Raw genomic sequence first — 20,628 nt, forward strand, 5'->3', positions numbered from 1 at the left:
TAGCAGATGGAGTGAAAACCATCAAACCCAATTTGATCACTTTGGTCTTCAAAAGCAATCCCCCTCCATTGAGGAATAGTGAGTTTCACCCACTTTTTACTGGACAAGCCACTTGTCCAGCAAAAGTAGCTCACTGCTCCTTGGATGCCAAATTCATAGGGCCTGATCCCTCTGCTGCTCAACCCAATGGCTAGACCACAGAGCTCTCACTGAGAAGTTAAACTGTAGGTGGAATCTACAGTGGCTCCCACATTTCTGCTCCAAGCAAATAATTCACCAGGCACGCTTTGCATACAGTGAGCCCTTCCTAGCAAACATGAATAAATCTAGCCACCCAACATTTAACACAGCCAGGCTGGAACAACCTTTGTCATCAGAACGTGTGTCCCTAGGAACCCTCCCAGAGGGACAGCAACCTCTTGCTTCTCACTCAGTGCTGCATCTCCCTCTGTGTCTTGGCTGAAGCCACCTGCATTTCTTTCTGCTACTCTTACACAGCCATCCTCCTTGGTCACCAGTAACTCAACAGCTCCATTCCTGATCTGGCTGTTACAATTTTCTCCTGTGACTCTTTACTCACTGACCATTCTGGCAATATCCCTTTTCCCAAATATAATGCCCCACCCCAAATAAAACTATCGTAAATCTTCCTTATGTCGTTGCTTTGAAAGCTCTTCTCATTGACCATCTCATCTAGCCCTTCTGCACTGTGCAAGGCACGGAAATCTACCCAACTAATATACCACAAAGCTTATGTTGCGCTAAAGAATATTTCTTATGAAGTACATGTAGCCTCAACTGAAAGAATGTAAGTATTGGAGAATCCACCACAACACTAGGTAAATTGTTTGAGCAAGCAATTAAGCACCATAATTACAGCTTCTCCTTTGTGTCTGGCTTTAAATTATCTAGCTCTCCTTCTAACCACTGGATTCTGTTATGCTCTGTCATCTGCATTATAGACCTGCCTCTCTTCCTTACGCAGATCCTTTCAGAACAAAGCCAGGCCATTGGTTAAATTAAATCAAAGCATTTAAATTAAGTATCAATTAAACTCACCGTGAAGAGCAGAGTTCTCTCAATTCATTCATGTATATTTACTCTGAACTCTATTCAATTTTTCAGCTACCTTTTATGAAATGGTGGATGCTAAGCTAGCATAAGATCATTTTTTTCAAGAACACTAACTTAAAATGGAAGAGGTAAAATGATGAATAATATGAAAGCCAAAAAAAAGACTGAAATCAGCTGTGGCTGCCCGAGGTTCTGTTATCCTTCCTTCCTTGGAAGCATTAGTCATCACCTACTTTTGGAGGCAGAGGATAAGACCAGACTAACCATGATAAATAACATTAAGAGCAAAGACTGAAATCCCACTGCATAAATAAGGAAAACAATGTGCTCTGGTTCTATCATTAGGACAATCTTAATGCTGCAAGTTCAGAAAATTCTAACCATGAAAGAATACACCTCAGCAGAGGAACTGGAATCCACGAATCCCAAGATGAGACTGCACTATCTAAAACTGTCAGACCAGGAATATCGATAGAAGATAACACCAGGCAGTAACAAAAGCTTGACAAGGGTTTTTTTTTTTTTGTTGCTTTTTTTTTTTCTTCCTTTTTTTTTTTTTAAATGTGTGGCAATAAGTGTTTTGTTTTTTTCTTTTAATTACAGGATGTCATTCACCTTTGAGAAGCAAAGGTAAAACAAGGAGGGTTCCAAGCCAATTTAGCCTCACATCAGATAAGCAATGGAAGAGTAGAGTACCAATTTGTCTACTCTTGAAATTGTTAGTACATTCATCTCTGAGACAAGCTGGCTCTTCTGTGATTAGACTGTACCCAAATAAATCTTCATTTCATTTTCATATTTATAACATGGAGCAAATACTCCTTGGATGTTGATGGACTTTGCCAAGACAGAAGAATTTGTCCCTGAGTTAATTAAGCTAATGCTTCACAGAGGGTAGCAACAGTGTTCAACAAAAAACGAGCAACAACAGTCTATGCTTCCAGACAGTCTGCTCTGTCTTCCATCCCACTCCTTCCTAAATCCACTGGCTTGATGTAGGTCCATGATGTTCTATCTTAGCACCACCCATGCACAGTTAACCATCACTGCTAAGGCCAAGTGACTGACCAGATACAGCGAATCAGGACCTTGTTTGCTCACAGTAATGCAACTGGAAGCCCTTTTGTGGCTTCTCTCTGATGCTATTCAGGAACACGATCGAGACGCCCCTTTCCTGGATAACAAAGTCTTACATGAGCCATATGTAGAAAGGCAGACTGCATGCTCCCCACTCTTCCTTCTCTTCCATCCATGTAGAAAACTCAAAAGAGAAAACTTTTGACATTACTTCACCTTCCAACTGTGTTTTAAAGATCAGCTCTAGCACTGAACCAAGGGGACACCCTTCACGATGCAAAATCATACCACACATTGCCCCTTTCAGCTAGAGGTGCAATATACGAAAGACTGGATGTTTGTACTCTAAGCTTATTTGTTGTTTTTTTTTTTTTTGCTTGAAATTCCCAAAAGCACAAACCCCAATGCCCTGCTAAAATGTAGTTCTTTGCATCATCTCCACTCCACTAATTAGCCAAAAGCAGTAACTGAGGCTGACCAGAGAGATCTGCTTTTTACAAACTCCCAAAGCTGCTTGTTTCTTTTGGCACTGTTCCCCTTTGAAAGTTAAATGAATTTATTTCTCCATTTATGGCTGATGATCTTTAGCCATGAAGCTTTCCTGCTTCTTGTGGCCTCCAAAAGAGGATATAATGTCAAAATTCTGGTCTCATTAGAGGTCTTTAACCAAACATAAGAAGTGCCATAGGTATTTACAAACTTAGCCCAAGCTCTCCTGGGATGTCTTTCCCATATGGTAGTACTTACCCTCATCAGTTTTACATCATATGTGAAATTATGTGATTTGGGTAATTGGGATTCCTTTTGAACTCCCTTAATCGTTGCTGATCTGCACAACATCTCCCCAAATTTAAGTCCTGTAATATTAACCAGTCCAAAGAAGCTCCTCCCACAGACCCTCCCACCAGCAAATTGATTCTGGCTCTTCATGCTCTTCAAACTTCACATCAGCAACCAGGAGAACCAAAAAGCTTCAGGGACAATTCTAAGCACTGGGAATCCTGTGTGTGAGGCTGTGTGACCATCATCACCAGAGCGAGGAGAGCTAGCAAGGATCAACTGAGCTGCCACATGACTCTGAGACATGATGAAGAAGAACACAACATGTTGTCACCCTCCAGTGACTGCTTTCATGAACATATGCAAAATTGTTGCACATGGTCTCCAGCTCCTTGTGGCATATCTCTCCCTCAGACCAGGTTTCTTTGCTTGCACCCATTTTATGCTGTTTATGGACATTTCTTGATGCTTTGCTTTAGTCTTCCACAGCAGATACCAGCTGGAGCAAGTTTAACTCTCTCTCTCCCCTAAGGTTTCTTCCAGTTGCCTGGATAAGGCAGAATTTTGTATCTTCAGCTCAATTCCCTCAAAATAAAATAAATAAATACAATCTAAGTCATTTCTTCAGTTTAACAGGGCCAAAAGCATTCACCAGTTTCCTGCTGTGGGACATCACCAGTGTAATTACAGGAATTAAAGGAGAAAGAAACCTAGTTAGAGTACTGCTTGTGCTGAATTATTACTCAAAGCATATAATCTAGTATCATCCCTCTCTGACTTTAACAGTTTCAAATTTCCATGGGATCCTCCGGAAGACCTGATTTAAATTCAAAGTTTGCCCTGAAAACAGGGCTGGCCCAGATGACCTCTAGACATCCCTTCCAAAAATCAATTATTTCATGACTCTTAAACCCAGACTTCCAGCTGTGACTTTATCTGCACTCAAAAACGTTTGCAGCAATACAACTATATCCCGCTCAATATATGCCGGCATCTACTGGCAATACAACATTATATTCCTTATTCTCTAGTTGCAATGTTTCTCAAATGAACGCAGCATGTTCTCATTCTTTTAACTAAATAACCAATAACTGGAAAATCGTCCCCTCCCCACCCCTGGCATGGCTGCACCCACACTTCATTATTTTGCTAGCAGATCCACACCAGTTTGGAATGGGACTTTTTTTTAATGTACAGTTTGAGTACAGTATTACTCAGGCACAACAGGAAAACATGAAGTCCATAGTGGAGATTCTAACGACATGATCATAAAGAACCATCTTCTCTCTGCTACAAAGATGCTTCACAGGTTAATGTCACCATGAATATTGTTCACCAGATACCAACCCCATATCACATTAATTCTTATACCAAAACTCTGCTGCTGGGACAACGTTGGTATCAACCAAAAAAATTACCCTTTCTTAAGTTTCATTCTTAGCTTATTTCTCTTGCATCAGCTTCGACAGTGAAAAGGTAGAAGGGCAAACTAAACATAAAACTTCTTTTCTCTCCCAGTATAATTGCATTAGTAGTTTTGGGATTAGATGCAGGCTACTTGAATTTGACTGCTGCTGCATAAAAGCTGGCAAACAAAATCTTCTTTTTACAGCCATATCACATCCTGGTGTTGGATGACAAACTAGGCTTTAAAATCCCAATAAGTTGAACTTGACTGGCCCATGTGCATTGAAATAAAGACGTAATACTGGCTTCCTGGAGATGGATGGATCTATCTAATCTAATAAAACTCTAATGACCACATTACAATTTTACCAGAGAGCAGCCCAATTCTTGACTTCTGTGATAAGAGACAATCCTCAGCCACTCCAAATATGATCATATGGGATAAAACATTAATCCAAGGCTTCAACTACTCGTGGTTACAACAAACTCTAGGGCAACAGAGCAGGTAGACCTGGTGGCCAGCCCAAAATGCTTACTCAAATACAGCAAAGTCTGCGGTTGAACCTTGAGAGCTGAGCCAGCAGGCAGCTCTGAGCCAGACGAAGCTCTTCCAATTCTTAAAGCTTCTTCTCCTGATAACTTGACATACAAGTTTTTGAGGGTGATGTTGCACCACAAAGAAAAGTTTGAGAAGGATGTTTCAGAATTTTGTGTATAAAATGAGAGAGGAAATATAATAATAAGGACAGCAAAAGAACAGGCAGAATGATGCAGAAATCTTATTTTAGGATTCTCAGACCTAAAGCTCCATTACACAAACACTGTTTTCCTGCACACAATTTATTTTCAAGGTCCCTCTGCAAAAAAAAAAAAAAAAAGCTGCCTTTATTCTTTTGTGTCTATATTCACTGTCTTGCCTGTGCCACAGCTCAGTACTTGGCTTCCTACTTCAGTAAGGCACTGCCAAGCAACACAGAGCTTACCCATCAAATAAAATGATTAAGGGACTGGAGTTCTCAGCTGCTGGAGACATACCGGAATCAGGCTGATCAAGACAGTTCCACATATGACAAAGGAAATCAAGACAACAAGGGATTAGAAGGGTACAGGTGTTAAAGCAAGAACAGGCTGTTTGGATGCTGATGCTGGCTGTAAACAAGAAGGAACCATGCAGAACTAACGTTCAGCTCAGCAGTTAGGTATCAACAAGACCCTAGTGAGACCAAATGGGACCATGGCAGCATATTGACACATGGATAATTGTATTAGCTTTGCAGAGTGTTGTGTGTGTATGTTTCAGCCTGGGGAGAAACAGCAGGGATCTGAGCTCAGTGGGAAACTGATACAGAGTGAACAAGGAAACAGTGCAGAGCTTGAGGTCGTACTCAGTGAGGCTAGGATGGGTGTAGGTGGGTTTATTTACAATGGGTTCCCTGCATTCCACTTCTCTTCTAAAATACCTGTGGTTGCAGGAAGAGCCAGCTGCCATCACCCCTGGAAGAAAACATACCTGCTACTGGCAGTCTGAACCCCAAGCTATTGAGAGGGTTTCTGTGAATAGAAAAGCAAGCTGCAGCCCAGAATACAGGCATAGCATGGGCCCCACTCAAGGACATGAGCATGGTCTTGTGACACCTCAAGGGGCTGGCAGTATGAACCAGACTTTGAAACTGTGATAACTAAAAGGCCAGCAATTAATGGGAAGGAACTGTGTCTAGGATCAAAATCATTAATCCCTGATTCTTTTCCTCCAACCTGATCTACTTAACTTTTTCTCCCTCAGATCCCAAGCCATCCTAGAAATCAGAGTCTCAAGTATGACAAATCCCTAGATGATTTCTTCTCCTTCCTGAGCACTGCACCAACTGGTGCTTTTTGTGGCAGCTCAGCCCATGGCACCTTGCAAATAATCAGGGGAAACAGCCTTTTTCCTATGATAAAACCTATATCCTAACACACAGAAGAGTGATATTGCTGCCAGATGGCTGGGAACTGATGCTGCAGAGAGACTGCTAATGGAAGCAAGATATTTGAGTGTATTAAAACTGTACAAAAGGAAGTACACAGACCCCTAACTATAAACAGTCAGGAACACTTGAGTTTCACAACAACAGGTGATTTGACATCATCAAGACATGAGCACCCCAATGTATTCTTGTTTCGCTTTTGCAAAACAAAGCAAAAATAAATCTTTAGAGTGCTTCCTCCTTAAAGAAGCTAAAAGCCTTCAGTACTGTCAAGAAAGAGAAGAGGATCTCTGTAGATTACCAAATCCTGCTTTTAGCAGGAGACTGGACTATCATCAGCACTGGGTAAGGCTTGCTGTGCTTTTGTCCTTGAAAACATCCAAAATGGAGAACCCCCTGCTATCCAGTGACTTGTTTAAGTGCTGCACTATTTCCCAATGAAAACAATTTTCCAGTGCTCCAGCTGAACCTCCCAATCCACTATGTATGTCCATGGCACTTTATTTTGCTACCTGTAGAGAAGCATTTGGCTCTGTCATCAGCTACCCCTGGCAGTAGTCACAGGCTGCCACTTATCACTCCTTTGTCTCCTCTCCATTAGATACAGGAAGCAAAGCTCCTCCAGCCTCTTCTTGTAGGCCATGTGTTCTAAGGTTCTTGATTGCCCATCTTCTGGACCCTCTCCAGCTCTTCCATATCCTAGTTCAGCTGGAGAACTCAGGATTGAATAACAGCCTCTCCGGCACAAAGTAAATATGAAAAATAACTAATTTCAGTCTACTGTCCAGGCATCTCCTGAAGCAACCCCATATCTAGCTTGCTTTGTTGGCAATGACAGCACACACTTGATTCATATGTGACCTAGTGTTTACTGCCTACTCCAGGTCCTTCCCTCAAGCAATAAATAAGAACAGAAGACATATTTTGAGACGGTGTCTAAGTTGGGAATGCTCCAGAATGTCCATGGCCACATGGACTCAACAAGACAACTTATAGCTCATTGAGAAGACAACTGTTAAAAGAGGGGTGTTCTGGAAGCATAGAGAAATGGGTGAAGAAGAATTATTAAGAGCAAAGGCAAGCATGACATGACACTCTGGAGCATATCAAGATAAAGCTCCATTTAGTAACTGTTGGGCATTAGTTCTGCTCCAAATAGAAACGTGTGACTGAAGACAAGTGCTTGAGATTTGATTTTCAATTCTTCTTTGAAACTCCTAAAACCACCACGCACCAGCTAGGAAACTGTTGTGCTTCCCTTCTACCAGTGTCCATTCATTCAGGAACAGTGGTACTCAAAGCTCTGGGAGAAAATTCCTCAGCTGGCACAAACCACAATGCCAGCAATGAAATTAACCCAGTCAGGCATCCATTCAGGTCTTGCAATTTTGCTCATTATATTAAAAAGCTAACTCCAGTTGCTCCACCACTATCACACTGGTGTCTTCTGTTTCTGACTACCCAAGTTAATCCTTTATTCCCCTTCCCAGAAATCAGTATGAAGTTTTGTTATGACAAAAGTTTCCATACTAGACTGGCCACATCAGTTCCCTAGATGTGAAACGGCTCAAATCTGACAGTATCCAGGAAGACATTACAGTGCTCATCTATCTTCACTGCACCTTCTCAAAAGAATATGTGGGGACGTGGAAGAGAGGAAACAAATCATCAGCAGAGGGAATTTTTGGAGTGAAGGAAGAACCAAATTCTTAATGTATCTAGAGACAGTGACACTGATGCATTTTAGCCACTGCTGGCAAACACTTGCATTCTGCTTTTGAACTACACTAGGGCAGCTGGGCCATAGAGCTGGTAACTGCACAAGCAGCTCTGTTTATCAAATCCCCTCTAATAGTTGCTACCACTATTTCACAACTCTAAGGCAAAGCATGTCCCCACACAGAACTAAGCCTCTGATAGGCATTTCAGCATGCCTTTGCTATGCAGTGCACATATTTTTCTTTCAAAGTAACACAGCTGCCAGCACCTTAATCATTCAATGGGGGCCTTCAGTCCCTCATCCCCTTAAGTGCTTCATTACCTCCAGTGCACTCCTGCAGAGCTCACATCCCAGGTAAGCTGTGTGAGCACAGCTCTCTGTCAGCTAAAGAAGGCAGACTGAACTGCAGGAGATCAGAACCTGTGCAAACCAGGTCTATTTACCATAACTCTTCGTTCCCACAAGTTTAGCCTCATTTATTGCAAAATATCTAGGACAAAAGGCAAGACGGCAACAAGAAACCACCTTTGAGACTGAAATTATTGCATGTTTCTTTTCATGAGATCCTGTGGGAGAGAAGATGCTTGCTCCTCTGCATGGACTCTCTAAGGGGCTATGGAGACCAGCCAAATAACATTAACTGAGGCACCTGAGTTGTGTGTACATCCCCAAAGCTTTCTTGTTTTTAAGTTAGAAACTGCTGCCTTAAGTCATAAAAATACTATGTTTTGAAATTGTATTATGTTCTTGGCACAGAAAAAAAAAAAAAATTGCAAATGCAACCAATACAGAAACTTGAGCTGCCCTTTGTTTCTGCAGGACTTAAAAGACTAAAGGGAAAATCTAAGCAACAAATTAAACTGATCCATGGAAAAATGGAGTCTGTTAGGACTAGTATGCAAATACCTGTTTTGAAACTAGCTTGCACACATGAAGGCACAACCTACCCTTTGAAGTTTCTAGGTTGCTCCCATCAGGTTCCTTGAGATGACACTGCTGGAGACGTCATCCTGAGAATCAGTTCCAAGGCAAGTCCCTTTTTAATGCAAGCTACATCAGGGCCATTTTTTGTGAAGCAACACCACAAGGGAACAGCTTCACCTGCTCTCTTCATGCCAGCTGTGCCCTCCCTGCTATGCAACCCCCTCTACAATCCATTGCCTTTCCAACTGAAGCTATGATCTAACGGCTTATAATGATGCAGAAAGGCTATTTAATCATGCAAGGAATACAAACATATACACATATGTATGCGTACACATGTGCACATCCCTGCTTTTTCAATTCTACATAATTTGCTCAGGAAACTGGTGGAGGGAAAGAATAAGGAGAGGAACCAACAGCTGCTCACATGAATCAACACTTCCAGGCTCTCTCTTTTGCAGCTCATCTCACTCATACTTGTGGTTTCAACATGTGATTCACATTAGGCCCCTCTGCCCACCATTTGATGGTTCTGCTAAACAGATGTGAATTTATTTAGTTACAGAGCCTGCTCTTTACACTGCCTCTTTGTAGAACAGATGGGTTTTTCTTGTTTTCCTGCTCAACAATATTCAGATAACAATCGTACTCAGCACATAGGTTTGCCTGATGATTTCATATGAAAAAGAACAACACATGAATGCAGGCATGATCTCACAGGAGCTCTTCAGCAGCTAGGACACACCATGAGAGGTGATTGTACTGATGGAGAATGCCAAACTGCAACACCAGCAGCACTGAAAGAAGCTCAAGACCTCTAGGATTCCTGAGGCCAGACCCATAACTTCAGGCAAATGAGAGATGCATGCTGCACCTAGCAGGGTATAGAAGATACAACTTCACCAACTGCCCATCACAAAGCACGCTTCCTCACACAAGAACTATGGAAGAGCGAGCAGAAGGGCAAGCTCCTGCAACAGTCATGGGGACATGAAACTATGTGCATCTCCAGGGACTCCTCAGCATGATGAAATAGCCTGGAAAAGCTATTTGCTCCCTGTGTGGGCATTCTTCTTTTTGCACTGAGAGTGCCTTTGGCAATGGATGAAGCAGAACTGCACAAAGGCCCTCTCAGAGCAGAATAAGACTGCCCACATGAGAAGTATGCTCAGAACAACTATTGCACTTCAAATTCACACCCTGACTTTGTTTCACAATACTCTCCCTGTGCAGAAAGGCCCTAGGCTTCAGATTCAATTTCTGCCCATATTATCAATAGCTGAGCACTGCTCTCATCTGAGGGTAGGGCCTATACAAAAGGCCAAAGTACAATCTGTGAGAAGAAAGATGAGCTTCACGCTTACTTTGCACTATCCTGTATATGGAGGTACCTCTATATTGCTTTTATAACTGAACACTGATGACTTCATCCCAGCAAATGGCCCTGCTATGTGAGTAAATCATCTCTGCTTTACCACAGAAACCATGCACAGGATATGTGTACATGGTGCACATGAATGTCATGCCCACTCCTGTGCAAGGATCTAATCCCTTACGAAAAAATGCAGCCCCTCAGTCACAGCTTCACCCTCTACGCATTGCCCACCTGTTATAAAAATGACCTCAGTTTTTAGGATAATCTACTCAGGACTTTCATTAACTGACCAGGAAAAGAAAAGTTACATATGTACACAAACACTTTAAATGTGGTTACATTAAAATCTGGTTATCTGGAGAATGAGACTCCAAGTTTCAGAAGGGAAGCAAAAGTAGAATTCTCTGCTTAAAAGGCACCCCGGGACATGGCCATTAACATCTCTCCCTAAGGACCCTAAAGGTGAAATGCTAAAAAATGTGTGGCTTTCTTTTGGGCATATGTGCATACAATTAAGTAATATTAAAAAGCCAGTAGGCATTAGGCAGGTTTTTTTTTTACTGCCTAACAGAATAAAATAAGAATAGAATAATAAGTGGGACTGAAAAGGACAGATGAGTTCTTGCAGGGTGACAGGCACTTCCAGCTACAAAGCACCTCGTGTCTTCTAAGAGTTTTTTCTTTCTTTTTTTCTTGATAAGCTCTGAGCTACCACAATGTAATTTTAATTCCTATTAATGACCATGCTATCCAAATATCTGTGTATAGACCACACACCAGAACTTCACTTTTTTGTACATCTTAAGAAGCAGCAAAGCAAATCACTGTGAAAGAGAGACTTTCATAAGCATAAAGTGAATTTACATGCCCAATTCCCAAATGCTGGATGCCTAACCTTCGGTGTCAGCCTTCAGTAACTTTCTCCCAGCAGCCAAACAATGTGCTTGCTTTCATTCATGTAAGTAAAATGAAATTCCTTCCCACTTCATCCTACCTGCTCTGCAAACCTGGTGGGGTTGGTGCGTCTGCTGGGGCAGGACTAAACAGAACACAGGATCAAAGAACAGGGCTCCCCTGCCGTATCTCTGGGTTATGTAGGAGATCTTTCCAGGTATCACTCTCCATCTGCATCCTCCCTTCCATGTCGCCTCCATCCAGGTTCTGGGGACAACATTAAGGCCCTTCTTTACAATACTTTGAGCTCAGGGACAAAAAGTGCTCTGTCAGGGCTATCCCACTGCACAGTGCACAGGGCTGAAAGACATCCAAAATGCAAAGTACAGATATATGGATTTCAGTGGAGGGCTAAAACTGAGGGGTAGTTGGAGCTGTCTCAGTTGGCAAATGCTCATGACGGATGGCAGTGAGCTGTTCAGTAGAAAATTAAGCAAACATTTTGAATGCCCTCCTAAAAAGGAACAAATAGGTCCAACACTCCAACAGAAGGGGATTTTTTGCATCTCTGAATGATAGTGACTCGCTTTTATGGCCTGCGGCTGCTTGGGAAATTCAAAGCTATTACTCTAAAGAATTCATTTGGACAAGCTTTATGGCTTTGATTAGTTAACTATTTTTTAATGCTAATCCACTCCTGTGATATTTGTCCTCCTTTTCCCCATGTGCACAGAAGCACAGACACAGACAAATACTACACAAAAGCAAACATTAGCTAGATGAACAGCCAGGAACAATGACATCCAGAGCCCATAACCAAACACCAACTTCATTTTGTTACGTTACATTCTTTTCTATTCTAGCAGCTCAAGATCCTTTGGCCCAGGATGACCTGCTAATGGAAATCAAGGAATCAAATTTCAATGCCCAGCAGGTACAAAGCTTACACAGTGATTTGGCCACAACTATTCTCACTCAAGTAAAAAAATCTAAATAATTTCCCCTAAAAGTTGCAATAAATTATGTGGCTGAAAGACCTTATCTGAAACTTGATACAAACCGCTGCAAGTAGCCCAACTGCTATCTTGTCCTCCAGATGAGCAAAAAAAGGTGCAGAAACAGTGATTTGCAAAGACTAAAGATGTGTCAAGAATATAGCTGAAGTTACTGGGCACCCATCATCTTACTGGAACTGCTCTCCAGTAAGATGGAGAGCAATTCCAGGCTTATAAATTGAGCACAACACTAAGCAAATCTCCATTTACAATCTCAGCATAAAAACTTGTGTCCTTGTTTAGGGCGTGAAAGTCTAACTGTGTACCAGAAACACACTAAGTATCTAGGCCAATAGTCAATTACTTGTCATGGTGGTGGCACCACTGTGGCATTCTATGACATACATAACAGTCAATACACAAAGACACAACCCAAGTAAGGGACAATCCCTGTTCTGCAGATCGTTTGGTATTCAGGCTGCTACCTAAACTTTGTTGGCTGCCTCTGGGTAACAGATTCAGGCAGTATTTCCTGTGGCAGAGAATTACACAGGCTGGTTACCCTCTGAGGAAAAATGAAGAAATCCTGGAAGCAATTTTCTGTCTCAATTGTTCCCAGAGCACAGGAACAATCTTTTAGCCCTCTTCCTATTTTCTGCTCAATACCATCCAGGCTCAGTGGGCAGAATCCATCACAACAACACCTTGGTCTGGGTCCTGGAAACACCCACGTGAAACTTTACACGAGTAGCCCTACTAACTTCAAATATTGTTAGACTTGCACTTGGCCACAAAGTTTTAGAGGACAAAACCGGATCAGAACAAAGTAGGTGACAAAGTCAAAGTACCTGGGAAATGTTCAGTCCTAGGTAGGACCAGGCTTCTCTCAACAGCATAACACAGATAAACAGTGTTTCTGATGCACATTTCTTAACCTAGCTCTTTCAAAATTCATTTCCAGATTTTTCAAGGAGATTAGGAAACAGCAGCTGTACCTGAGAATTGTGCATCACAGGTAGAGCTCATAAAACAACAGATCATTTTCTCAAACTAAAAATTCCATTACTGGGGAGGAGGGGTGGTGTAGGAAAAAGCACAGATACTTTCTACAGGAGAAAAAAAAACAACACCACTCCATTTTTAAGAGAAAAATCTAAATGCCAATGGCTTTCTACCAGAGCCTGACAGCATTCCCATGCAAAATTACCACCCCAGCACTGACAGCATTTGAGGTGTGAAAAGCTGGTTTCTGTTTCCTGGAGTGCCCATGCAGACCACACCTAAGAGGCACCACCATCCCAGTGCACTAGGGACTCCCAAGCTGTATAGACTGGAGATGTGGTTTGGCTGTAAGACTGACCCAAGAGGGGGAAAGGACTGGGTACTGCATACCAAACCCCACCACTCTACTTATGTGGCAGCAGTGACTCCAAATAGAAATTTTTTCAGCATTTTGACAACAAATACTTTTCACCCAGGGAGACACCCACACTCAGAATTATTCAATCAGAACCTTATTTTCCATCCAAGAGAGTTTTGATAGAAAATGTTGCATTTGCCCTAATCAATGGGGCTTAAGCATCAGTCAAAATATTTTCTTGAACTGAAACCTTCAGTACCAGAGTGGGAGAACAAGCTCTTTAGATAATCTGTCTCCAAAGGCAGGTACTGACCTTTTTTTAATAAAGGTAACATTTAAAATACTGTTACTTTTCACCCAATGCTGCTGGGACAGAGGGAGGGAAGGGGGCTGCACGCCTGCTGCAGACTCGCGTGGCCAATCTTAGTATCGCTTAATTTTCAAATGAGGAATTTGATAATAAACAACCTTTCCCTTGTACGCAAACATTTCTAATTTCATGCCCTGCTAATCATACATCTGTTAGAGCTCCTTTTCTATCCGCTGCAGTAACAATAACAAAAGAAAAATCAACGCACTAACAATGTGGTTTGTCTAAAATGAAAATTGAATAATAATCAATTGTCCTCTGCAGCACGAGGGAATGCAGCAAGCAGCAACACTCACTCGATGGAGGTGACAACCACATGGTTTTAAAAGTGACAACTTCACTCTGTCTTGCCACTGGCCCTTGCTGCTGGCAGCCCCTCTGTCATCAGTCCTGTTGGTATAAGAGACTTTTTGGGATTGGCTTCACCAGATGGCATCTCTCATGCTTCCTGGTGGTCCACACCAGGCCCCACCACCAGCAGAGTCTCTCATGCCACCATTGCCCTACCCACCAGCCACATCCTTCCCCCTTCGCTTCCCCTCTTTATTTTTTCATCTCCTCCTCTATCATCAGGATATTACTTGTGAGAGATGCGACAGCAATGACTCTGCCTTCCCAAATCTTTTACCACTGGTGAGACCCTGTGGGCCTCAGTGTACCAAATTTCAAACACATTCAGCTCCCTTGTCTGTGCCTTCCACATACAAGAGTTTCGAACTAAACAGCTACTCAAAAGTGCACTTAAATATGTGATTACACCCCTGAAATCAAGTTCTGATCCCTTCAATAATGTTAGCAGAAGGGTTGAGGCTATTATTTAATAGACATGCCCATCTGAAACACCAAGTTAATCAGGCTCCAAGAAACACGCACAATCAAGAAGACCATCTGATTTGACTTAAGGAAGAAAGTTTTTAAGATGACACACCAGAACAGGTTGTCCAGAGAAGCTGCGGATGCCCCATTACTGGAAGTGTTCAAAGCCAGGCTGGACGGGGCTTTGAGCAACCTCCTCTAGTGAAAGATGTCCCTTCCTATGGCAGAGGGGTTGGACTAGATGATCTTTAAAGTCCCTTCCAACCGAAACCATTCTCTGATTTTATGATTCTAAGATTTTGTGTCTTGCATTGCCCATACTCTTCTTTTTTGGACTGCTGATACACACCTTTTGCCTTTTTAGACTCTTCCCATTCCCATAGCTGTGCTGGGCCAACTCCAAATCAGAAATACTGCACTTGTAAGACCTACAAAACAGTAACTCTGCAAGTTTTAATAAGCAGAACCCATCTGAAGGCCCAAGCAAGGTAGCACAAAGATGTTACGGGCAGAGGTACATGGCTCTGCTACACCTTAGATTCCCTTCTGGCCTCCAAGTCTTCATGTGAGCACACCAAACCCTTTCCTTCCAGAGGTGTTTTCTGAAGCCTAGAGGTTTTCTAAACCTACATAAGCTCTCCCTTGTCTTCATCATGAAGAGCAGTTGTTTGAGTAATCGGCTTTAGGGAGACTTGAGAGTTTTACTAATATCAATTAATTACTTCCATTTTGCAGATAAGCCAACAAAAGAATAAAAAAAAAGGGGGGGAATATTCTGGTCTAAATTCACAGAGGGGGTTCAGAGAACAAGCACACTCATTGACCTGGGTCCAGGGTAAGCCAAGCCACTGGGGAAGCCACTTGACATCCCCAGCCCCTTGCTTCCTCCTCCAGGAGCAACACCAACCCTGTCGTGCACAGCAACCCCTTCAGCTCACTAAGGATGCACAAGCGTCCTTTGCCTGGAGTTCTTTATTTTACTTGTCCCTTCATGGTAAAGCTACAGGGATTAGCAATGTTACTGTACAAGCCAGCTTTTATTACTAAAGAGACAGTTTTACCCCAGCTGCCCTAAATGTGGAGTTATACCTAGAGGCATCAGTGCTGCTTAGTCAGGGCTCATATCCACCAGTGCTGCTGCCTGAGCCCCAGCACACAGCAGACTTGGGGCAAACACTGGGAACACAAGGTAAAGGTGATCCAAACCAGGCTATACCTAAGACCAGGTGACCACAGTCAGCACAAACACAGGTAGTGATACATCCCATCTGTCAATATACAAAAGCATTCAGCTCTGCATCCTTCCAACCTCTAATCAAAGTGCATTCAGTCAAACAACCCTACCAGACTCTACAGTGAAAAGGGAGGGGGAAAGAATAAAAAAAGACTTTGTTGAGCGAAAGTACCGAGACACATTTGATGTAATAGTCATATGATTAAAAAACTGTCATATCAAAGTTTTCTGCAAAGTAGGAACACTCTGACAGTTCATATTTTAAAAACTGACATTTTGATTCATTACTGTAAATAGCACTCTGTATTAAATATTGTGACAAGGCATACAGTGTATTTTTTGAGCTCTATAACATTTAGGAAGTACTGGGGTTTTTTTTATTTTTTTTTTAAAGCATGTATAATATCAAAAGCAGCTAAAGCAGAACTCCAAGAAAGCTTCTAGAGGAGAGAATCATTATTTCTGAAATAACCTACTTCCCTGCCATCATCTCAAGCACTGCTGGGAACTTAGGCCCACAAGGATCTTAATGTACTGTTTGCATAATAAAATAGGGAACTGTCTCATGGAACAAAAGAGCTATAAGGAAAGTGGCTACATTAAATAATGTAAAATTACTCACTACCAAATCATCCTGAGTTGGCATAAGAGGAAGAACACTAAAAGGTGCTGAATTACCACTCAGAGTATCTGAGAGTCCAGGTTCATAACCAAGATAAACAATGCGACGTCCAAATGACTGCCCAAATGTACATCTTGCTTATCTCTTCAGTCTTTAGCCACGTGTTTTGCCCCCTCCGCTGCCTCACAACTCATGCTTATGTCTATAAAGGATAAAATTGACTTTATGGCCAAAACAAGGGTTGGGTACACACAGGCAGCGGGACCACCTCTTCTAGCAATGGTACAAACTCTGACTGATTGAACCCGCTCATGAAATCATTCCTGAGTTCAGTTGTTGCCTGTCTTTCCTGACACTCGGAGACCGTAACATCTTTCTCAGCACAGCTCTGTTTTGTCTATTTAGACCATGAGCTCTTATTGACAGGAGGTAATGTGCATGTCTGTGCAACGAGACCTTAGCCAGTCCCCTAAGACCTTCCAAACCTAAACATGGGCAGAGAGCTGCTACAAACCCCTGCAACCCACCACAGCCGTGCCCATTGCAGGCAGAGATAGGGCAGGCAGCACTCCCTCACCGCGAGGGCAACCAGTAAGGGATGTCTAGATGGAGTTGTCAAAGACTTCTTCTTGCACAGGTGTCCACAGCAGCGCAACTCAAACTGTAGGGATGCTGACAGCCACCAAAACAGACGTACCAACCAAGGCCACTTAATCCCCTTACCATTCCCAAGCTCTTACCAGCTTGTGGATCCCTTTCTCTGGATCACCAGTATCAAAGCAAACAGGACTACGCCCATAAGTAGTAATGAAAATGTTTTGCATCTTCTCAAAAGCAGCCGCAAAACAGAGAAATTAAATATAATAGCTCCAGCTGACACAAAAAAAAAACCTTGACGGAGCAGCAGAGGTAAAACAGAGGCTGCCTAGCCTGTTTTCAAGATGCTCAGGTGTTATTAGGACTTCAGTCCAGGGCTTTAGAAAGAAAAATGGTTACCATTATCATTATTTGCAGTCAGCTGCAAGTGAAGCTCTGGGCTCAGTCTACTGAAAGAATGGATATGCTGCCATAAACACAAGCCTGGAGCCTAGTCCGGGACATGGCGAAGCAGTCACACACAACAAAGATGGATCACAACACTGTTTTAACAGGGGTCTGATCCAGCACAGCCAGCAGTTCCCCAGAAGCAGCTACACACCACTCACATGCTGGAAATCTTGTGGATGTGTCTGCATGCCAGCAAGTGTGGCAGTAGTAGTGGTCTAGCCAGACACCCAAAACATATTGGCACCACTATAATCTGTCCATTCACCAATATGTTTTCCTAAAAACACCCATATGCTTTTCCTGCAGTTCCCATATGCTTTTGCAAAGAGAAACAAAAACATTTTGTTAGTTGTGAGCAATTGATCGCCACATATTTCACAGAAGTCAAGTAGAAGAACAACAACAAAAAAAGCAGTCAGCTGCTTCCCCCTCCCTTTCCTCTCTGTTCATGGAGGGAGCTGTGAAGAGCAGGAAAAAAATTCAGCCCACAGCAAAATACACACAGAGCTCATTTTTTGCACTGAAAGATATTCTAGGAATTACAGGAGGAATCTTCATTAAAAACAGGCTATCAAAGAGCTGGCAGCCACTGGCATACCAGACAGTAATTCAGTGTTGGGTGTTTAACTCTGTGCTCAGCACTAGCTCGAGTCCTCACCATGGGTAGGGCAGCCCACAGGAATTCGGGCTCCTGGAGGAGCACGTTAAACAAGCCTGCGGTGGGGCGGACAGTGTAATAAAGAGGTTACAGCATTTCCGATTCACAAGACAGCTCACTTGATGCCATATCTATCTATGCTTGGAGTTATAAAGCCCCCACTCGTGTATAGGGCTTCCCAGGAAGATACTACCTTGCTAATGCAAATCCCAAAGCAGTGAGCATGCAAGGGGAGCAGGCAGGCTGCTCAGTTCAATGGAGCAGGCACGTGGGTGTACAAGTATGCATGTGTCAAGGCTGGAGCATGTAGGAACCATAGCTGTTCAGTTAGAGACTCATTAAGAAATGCGACAGACCCGAGGCCAGCGTTCAAAGAGGAGAAGTGTAAAATATTTCTCTGGAGAAAGATTTGTCCATGTTCTTCTTTCCACAAATAAAATTAAAGAGGGAATCATAATATAGACGAATCAATTAACTTTTGAAAAGCCAAGGGCACTGCATGCAAGAACAGTTGAGAGGGGCAGAGCTTTGTTACAGGACACTTGAAACTGTGTGTAGCCTTTCTTCTGTGGAAAAGATATTCAGCTACTGCTACGTGAAGTTCTGATATCAGCCCTGTCTTCATCATGCTCACTGTTACGGGCACACAGTTGCTTCCTTCCCAAAATGGTCATACATGTACCTGCATATTGCTATAACCCTATGCATGAAGGACTTGGGGTCATCTTTGTGAAGACTACCAAAAATACACTGAGGGCATATGCCAAGGACTACTGCAGTGCTTGACTTGGAAGGTACAGCCTTAAGGTAGGTGTTTGAGGCTGACTGTCTATGTCAGAACAGCATGCGTCCTACTACCAGAACAGCATGTGCCCTACTACCAGAATATAGATTTTCTCTGTTCCACTGTTCTTCCACAAATTTAATGTGGAATTTAAATTTTGTAAAGTTAGTGTTCTGTTACAGTGATCTAATCTCACACAAGTGTAATGAGAGGCCAGATGTAACAGGTCTAGAGGCCAGTTTTCCACAGAAACAAAGCTGAGAACTCAGTCAAGAGACGAGAAATCAACCTCTTGCACAGGACCCTGAGTATGAAACAATTTGTCAGAGACAGCTTGCTTGAGAAGATAACATTTTATGACACATTTTTGTCCTGAGAAGAGTTGTAAGCACCTGAACGTCTGACTTCACAACTCACAAATATATTGATGTTATTGCTTAAGTTTTGAATAGAACGCAAAATTAACACTGTCCCACCTAGTTAACAGTCTGTAAGGATGGGCTCCTTCCTAGATTTCATATTTACAGCAACCCACTGAAACAGTTTATTAGACTTAGCCAGAAAAGCTGCTGCAGAAAGAGTGAGACTAACAGAAAAGCTGCTATTAATCTTCCATAACCCAGCAACTGGGAAGACCAGGCCTTGAACCAAATTGTCCCCTCTCGCTATTAATCTCCTGTCCTCTGTTCATTAATCCCTTGTCTGTCTTTGTCCTTCAACATTTATTAATGTTCCCACCTGTTTGCAGTGAACAGTGGGCTGAAACCTCATCTAGCCATATACTACACATTAAAAAAAAACAACAAAACACACCAACAACCAAAAAAAAAAAAAAAAACAAACCCCAAACAACTAAAGCAAAACACACCCACCCCACCCCCCCACTCCCCCCCAAAAAATTATAAACTTATGTGGCCTCCAGCACTTGTACCACACATGGCCTTCTGGTGCTGCCACTTGGTGCAAGGAACCATCACCACAGCAAAGACTTCCCAGATCCACCACACCCTACCAAAGCACATCTCCTACAGACCGTCATCACAGCCACTGAGCTGTTCTAAACCAGCTACCAGCAATCCCTGTTCATTTGTTCTACACTTCCCAACAAGCTCACTGCTTTCTTCCCCCAGTTGACTTTGTAGCATCTCTTTTGCCTCCTGGGATGGCACACCTGAGAGAGGCTTGACGACAAACATACTGCTCTGACACTGCTCCCTTTTTGCAGCCTCACCCTTTCTGCAACTGAATCATCCTATCATGGGATAGGCACAAAGCACAATGCATGTCATAAACATAATATGGCAAGGGACTCCTACAAGAGTTTGGGGTAGTTTATCAGGATGATCCTTACAGTCACAGTTAAATATCTCCAAGTGAATTTGATGGAACTGGCAATTCTAAAGAATGAATTAATTTGCTCCTCGCATAATTTGCTATTCAGGTTATTCTTAATAGGCTTATATCCTTTCTTGCTTTTGTCCACTGAAGCATGGTTAGATTAAAGCTTGTAATACAGCCAACTCT

General features: G+C 42.6%; 1 protein-coding gene across 14 annotated transcripts in view; it reads right to left on the reverse strand.

Annotated features, from left to right (window-relative positions):
• LPP (LIM domain containing preferred translocation partner in lipoma) overlaps window positions 1-20,628 on the reverse strand; it is a 338,569-nt gene that overhangs the window by 213,863 nt on the left and 104,078 nt on the right. Inside the window, exon 5 of one of the 14 annotated variants that reach the window (XM_061452174.1) lies at window positions 2,848-3,516. The exons of the other annotated variants lie outside the window; for them this stretch is intronic. The gene's annotated coding sequence lies outside the window, so the exon portion shown is untranslated. The remainder of the gene's footprint in view (window positions 1-2,847; window positions 3,517-20,628) is intronic. 14 annotated transcript variants of the gene reach the window in all.

Source organism: Pezoporus flaviventris, unplaced genomic scaffold, assembly GCF_033815535.1.
Source record: "Pezoporus flaviventris isolate CSIRO_AGI_PZ_B2104156 unplaced genomic scaffold, CSIRO_AGI_Pfla_v1 ptg000013l, whole genome shotgun sequence".
Classification (NCBI taxonomy): Eukaryota; Metazoa; Chordata; class Aves; order Psittaciformes; family Psittacidae; genus Pezoporus; species Pezoporus flaviventris.